A 6894-nucleotide genomic window follows, 5' to 3' on the forward strand; every position below is an offset into this window, starting at 1 on the left:
TTCGTGTTGCCGTTGTCGGCTGACGCCACTAAAGATGCCTTATATCAGGAAGAGGTCAGATCTCAAAGGAGATGACCGCTTCAGTCTAATTTTAATTCAAAGGGATTTAGATGCAACTTTATGTGAATAAAAGTGAATACTATTTTAGTTTGTCCTCCTTCTGTGACGCTGTATAACACTAACATGAAGTTGTAGGATTTTTTTTTTTCACCAACTTTTTTTTTTTCTGTGTAGTACTCGTTAGAGGCTCTCCTCTTTTCTTTCATTTCTTTTGTACCTTGTTGCTTTATCTTCAATGCAGCTTTTCCTTGACTCCTTTTGGCCATGAAAGAGGAGCAAAGATGGGCACCAACTAAGATGAACCGTCCTGTTCCTTAGCATTAAAAAGATTAAGGGGGAATTCCTTTTTATTTTTATTGTATTCATTTTTTTGGAAAAACCAATAAAATGTTCATACAAATACACATATTTTTCTTTAATGCTTAAAAGGTGGTAATGGGGTGAAAACGACACAAAATTATTTTTTGAAAACTGGCAAGGGAAAAGAAAAACTCACCCTCTTTTAATTTGTGTTTTCCATATCTGACCATAATGAAGATGATCTGATAATTACAAAAAAATGTTGTTTAAATCTAACCTCAAGTGAACAAAAGCACACAACGGATTCCACCATGGATTGGTTTATTAAACTAAAATTAATTCAAAATGCAAAGGCCTCGTGTGAAAACAAAGTCCCCTCTGGCTGTTTCTGTTGGATTCAAGAGTGAAAGGAGCAGGATCAGCCGATAACCATCGATGTGGACAATTTGTTTTTTTTAAAGTGTTCAAAAACGGCTACTGTATTTTTCGGCCTATAAGTTTCAGTTTTTGCATAATTTGCATGCCCTGCGACTTATAGGCTTAAGCGACATATTTATGGATTTATCCCCATATCTATAAATCAATTTTTGGCTGAGACTTGACCGTTTTTATTAATTCTGACTGAAAACAAAATTGAGCAGTACCACTTCCAGCCACTTGATGGCAGCAGAGTAGTAGTAGTAGTAGTATGGCATGCTGTTGTATCATGTAATAGATAAACGTGGCTATAATGACTAATTCAAAAATTATTCAAGACGAAAACAACTGGACTTTATGTATTATACTTTACACTATTATTTTTGTTGAAAACTTTTTTAATTTCCCGTGTCCTGGATGACTGAGAATCTTCACCAGCTATTAATGATTCAATCGGCCTGCCATATTTGGTGCAGTACTGTACAGTACATATACGTACGTTGTTAAAATTACGTAGGTTTAAGAGTTTAGAACATTGCAAGAGTGTGGGAAGGGTTTAAAAAGTCTTAAAATAAATATATATACTGTAAATACTAAAATAAATACTATTCCTATTTCATGGTTTTTCCACTTATTGCGGGGGTGTCTAGAACGTAACCCCCGCAATAAACGAGGGACTACTGTAGTGCAGCTGTTGAAGGTCCCGGAAAAACGGCTCAAATCTGCACCTGAAATGAAAGGACTTGGGTTTTATCAGTTCCTCCTGCTTTGAGGCACAACACAGGACACGCTCAACGCCTCAAACCTGTGGGCGAGCGTTGGAACAAGTTTGTCTAACAGAATTTATTCCACACGTTTATTTCATGAACTTTCAGCCGAGGACAGAAATCATCAGCTTTTATTATTTTGGCCGTCTTTTTTTTTTTTTTTTGGTGACATCAACCTGGACACCAATGAACTCTCAACGCCGCAGCTGGATTTCAACAAAACATTTTTATTTTCACAGGTACCGTTTATAAAATCAGTCTGAGCTGATGCCAACCTAAAACGTGGTGCACGACATTGGCTATGTGCATGTGTCAGTGTAGGTGTTGTGTTTTCTTTGTGTGCGTTTGAGTGACGTTTGTTGGTAAGGCAACATGCAGTCATCGGTTTCAATTAAAGTAAAAATTCAGCTGGCTGAACCTGTTCTACAGTAACACACACACACTACACTGATGCTGGGCAGATTATCTGCAGTGGAAGGTGGCGTGACACTCGGTAATGGCAAAAGAGGAACTCTGATTGGCAGAGGCAGCAGAGGGATGAGAACAGTAGGAATAAGACATAACGTAGACACATATCAGCTAAAGTGTGATGAAACCCAAACCTTCATTCTTCCTCAAACTCCTCCTATAGAGCACGTGTCAAAGTCGAGGCCCGCGGACCAAATCTGGCCCCTGTTAACATCTTATTTGGCCCCCGAGATGATATTTTAAATGTAAAGTGGGTTTTTTTTATCGCTTAACTGCTTAAAAACACAACATACTTGAATTAATGGAGACTTCTTCAGACTGTTTAACTTTGAAGACAGAAAAAAGGTTGGAATCTGATTTTGACATGGAAGGAGCGACCATCAAATGAGACCGATCAAACTCTTGTCGATGAACCTGCGACATAGAAAACGTTGAATATCAGCCTCGAGCTAATGCATTGACTGAAATTGGCCCATGGCTTGGATCAAGTTTTTTTTTTATTTTAGGTCCTCTTCTGTAACTTTTACCAGCCCTGATAGAGAAATAAATGCCTTATCTGAATTAAAGAAATCTAAATATTTAAACGTCTTAATCCCAACCAAACCCTGGAAGCATAGTATTCATTTTTTAATTTGCCTTTTTAATGCTAAAGTAGGGGAAGCGCTGCCTTCAGGGGTGGCCAAAGTTAAGTTTGAGGACCATAACGGGCCTTCAGAGTGGGATAATTAGGGATTGAAAAGTTGATGCTGATAGACATATTTTTTGCTAATTATAAGGGAGGTTATTATTGTTATTGTTTTTGGGTTAAACAGAAAACTGGATTAAATTTAACCTCATATGGTACAAATTTAAGTTTTTCTTTTCTAATTACTTTTTATTCCAATTCCATGGTTTAAAAAAAAATACACCACTAACCTTTATTAGCTTTTACCAAGAAGTAGACTTTTGATGCCCTTCTATAAAACTTGTCGTGCTTTTGCGGAATAAAACTGGTGTTGCTTTAATCATTGCAATCCACACAACACACAAAAAAGAGAACAATAGAGCCAAAAAAAAAAAAAGGCTTCTTTTTTTAGTGTTTGAGATGTTTTTTTTATGTTTTGGATCTAGAATGGAACTTTGTTCCCACTAAAATTGGTATACATTTGTCCTTTCACCATAAATATTGTGTTTCTGTTGTTGCTGAGTTCAAAAATGGAAATAATTCACCAAAAATGAGGTATATGTTTCAACAAATATCAGATATTCAAGTTATTTTACTTGGAACTTGAAGATTTGGGCCCATTTGTCAACATGTTTCGACACTACAGCTGTAGAAGAACAGCAAAAAGTAGTTCATAGAAGATAATTTTCACTTCAACAAACTAAAGTCAGCTGCTGCGTCTTCACGTTATCTCTTTCTAATTGGTTAAATCTATACAGGATGGCAGATTGATGATTTGAATTTTTTTAAGTGGTCAATTAATTAATCCATCTTTAACTAACCCTCCCCCAAATGTTCTTAAACCTCAGCTTGGCAGTGGAAATAATAAAACCATATGTCAGATAATGCTAATACTTCTTGTCTTTCTTCAAAGCCAGTTGGATTCAGGGCGAGGAGATCAGAGTTCAGGTTTACTGATTGTTAATCGCGTACTGATTTTTCTGCGTCGACTTTTCCAGACTCGGTGTCGCGGCCAAGATTTGAAAGCGCTCTCGAAATCTCATGCATCACACAAGTTGCCAGATAAATTTACAGTTTTGTTGCTTCCACTGTATAAAGTGCTGAGGCAAAACACACACACTGCGCACCTGCACACACAGACACACAAAGCCAGACTTAGCTACACAGAACAACTGATCTAAAGGCAACAACACGTCTGCTCATGCATTCTACTGTCACTAAAGCACGAGTAACAGAGTGATTTCTGTCTTTCATGCACAAATCCCTGCCTTTGACCCTGGAGAATGAAATATACATCAGCAGCTACACGTGCACACAAGCTAACATGGACACACAGGCTGCAACTCACACACCCACTCGTGCACACTCCCTCAGTTTCACTTTGTGTTTCTTGATTTGAACAGGATTTTCTGCATTTAGACCCATGTACTCTACAGTCACTCGTGTGTTTCATGTGTGATCGGCTGGTTTGTGTTTTATACACGCCCAGAAAAGGTTTGTCTGCTTTTGGTCGTGTGAACGTGTGTGTTTGTGTTTGAGATTCGTTCCATGGTTTTGGCAGAAGCGGGGTGGCAACAACATCAGGGTTACACTGAGACACAGTTAGAGGGAAAGCTACAGGCTGCAGAAACTTTGATGGTGGGGTCAAAGAGGTGAGAGTGGCGGTGTAACGGGGGTGGGGGCTGAGGTGCAGCATCTGGAAGAGTCTGTTCTGATTTTGGTTCCATAAAGTCACAAAAAAATATGTTGGACATCTGGAGTCGGGTACAGCGAGGTGAGGGAGGCAAAGGGTCCACAGATGACGACTAATAACCCTGGAGGGAAGAGAAATAAGAGAAGAAAAAAAAAACACTCATGAGCGGTGGAAGAAGTGTTTAGATACCTGAAGGCAAGAGTTTAAAATAAAATAGTCATCTTGTAGAATTGGGATTACATGAAAAGCTATAAAATGGTTTTAAAATCATATTTGTCTGATAGATTCCAGTTTGTAAATGTAAATTATCTTCATACACCAAAGTTAGTCATGGAGTTCCTCAGGGTTCGGTGCTTGGTCCAATATTTTATTTATGCTTCCGTAAGGTAAATTTACTAACAGCACTGGATAAATTTTCATTGTTATGCTGATGATACACAATTATATTTGTCCATGAAACTCATTGAATCCAATCGACTACAAGCATGTCTTAAAGACATAAAAACATGGGTGACCCTTAATTTTCTGCTTTTAAACTCAGACAAGACAGAGGTTTTGGTTTTAGGACCTGAGCATCAAATAAATTTTGCAATCTTTCGCCAACTTCAGAATTTTGAAAGAAAAAAAATTCAGAATACTGACTTAATCTCAGAATTCCTAAATATAGTCATAATTCTGACTTTATGTAAGGAATTCTGTATTTATTCTCACAATGCTGAGTTTTTTTTGAAAGATTTTCTTTTGACATTCAAGTCAATAATGTGACATTTTCTCCTCAGATTTCTGGGACTAAAGTCAGAACTCTGAGAAATAAATTTGAATTCTGATGTTAATCTCAAAATTCCCAAGCAGAATTCTGACTTAATCTCAGAATTTTGAGATTCCCTAGATTAACATACAAAATTCTGACTTCTTTTCACATTTCTGCATTTATTCTCAGAAACGCTGATTTTTTCATAGAATTTTGAGATTAAAGTCAGTAATTTGACTTAATTCTCAGAATTCTGACTTTTTTCCTGAGAATCTTGAGAAAAATAGTCAGAAATTCTGAAAAAAAAAAAATCACCATGTCTCTAATCCTTTTCTAAATTAAAGACATGTTCACACACGGTTGTACCAATATTTCAGGCTCTTGGACAATCTGCTCAGAGTATGTTTGGGAATGAATTTCATATTTTACCAAACCAAAGTTTAGTTTAATACCCTTAAAATTGTTCTATCAAATTTTTATCCAAGGTTGATTAGCTTAGGCGGTCACTTTAATTTAAACTGGCAGTTTTAATAAGAGAAACACATTACAGCATTTCTACTTGAACCTTGAATTCATGCATCAATTTTAACTGGCATATTGGTTTTTGATGAAAAAAAAGGTCATTTTTAATTTGCAAATGATCAGTCAGAAATCAGAGTACAGAAGCGTATTAAATTCCTAAAGATCAATATAAAATCAGATTATTCCACTCATCATTTGAAATTGGATTTCTTACCTCTCCTCCTTCTCCTCCTTGCTCCATTCCACCGTACTCTCCCTGTGGGAGGAGCAGAGAAGATTGAGAATAACAGAAAATACACCAAAAACAATGTGGAGGATTTTTCTGCATGAATGAAAGAATGGGATGGTGGCAGGGTAGAGGGCCTCAAGCATCAGTCATCGTCTATAACCTTTGGTTTTGTCCAAGTTTGATATGATAAACCAGTTTAACTTTAACAAACATGCTGGAAATCAAAGCTTAGTGCGAATTTATACACATCCGGTTAGTTGGTCAGAGTTTTTAATCCCCAGATTGCATAAACAAAATCATGTGCACAAATCCGATTTAGTTCAAGCGATGTAAAAAATAAAAAGATCAAATTTAAACAAAGTTGTATTTAAACGTTTAACTGCCTGAGCTACTGAGCTGGAGAGCGACTTGATTGGAAACGAAAATTTTTGCATAATTTTTGTTCCAACCACACAAAAAAGTGAGCACCAGGGAAGAAAATGTTATCAAAATAAGAACTTTCATGAATTAAAGGTCAACATTTCTTTAGGAAATGTGTATCGCCTGTTATGCCAGAGTTTCAGACTAGAGATGCACGATATTGGATTTTTTTTGGCTGATATCCGATATGACTATAAGTTAAAACTTATTTGGTTGATGACTAATAACCAATACCAATACTTTTTATTTTCCTAGACCTACTTACAGAGACTACATAGTTTTCTCTGCTGTGGAATTAAAATACTACATTATGGTCTTTGTCAATATCGCCTGCTACCAAATGCAGATGCCAAAAAGGGGCTGAAAATTATGGTTCTTGATGGTTAATTAGGGTTTTGAAGTGTTGTAGGACTTCGCTTTCATTCCCCTTCGCATCACTGAGGCTGAGCAGTCATTGCAAATAACAGTTCTGCTCTCAGTTTCTGACACTTTAAAAAACTTACAGACCGCCGACATTTTCACTTCTTCCTCTTCTGCCATGATCAGATCATGTACGAGTGGGTGAAGTCATAACGTTGTGTATGTATGTGTGTATATATATAT

General features: G+C 36.8%; 1 protein-coding gene and 1 long non-coding RNA gene across 2 annotated transcripts in view; one reads left to right on the plus strand and one right to left on the minus strand.

The window, feature by feature from the left end:
- The window catches only part of prkcea (protein kinase C, epsilon a), a 74263-nt gene that overhangs the window by 40624 nt on the left and 26745 nt on the right, over positions 1 to 6894 (plus strand). The window lies entirely within an intron of this gene.
- LOC119424049 lies at positions 1693 to 5901 on the minus strand. Its single transcript, XR_005187489.1, has 2 exons — positions 5857 to 5901; positions 1693 to 4490 (listed from the first exon to the last, which is right to left on the minus strand). It is a non-coding gene; the product is annotated as an uncharacterized LOC119424049 (long non-coding RNA).

This window comes from Nematolebias whitei, chromosome 17 (assembly GCF_014905685.2).
Source record: "Nematolebias whitei isolate Nwh7 chromosome 17, NemWhi1, whole genome shotgun sequence".
NCBI lineage: Eukaryota > Metazoa > Chordata > Actinopteri > Cyprinodontiformes > Rivulidae > Nematolebias > Nematolebias whitei.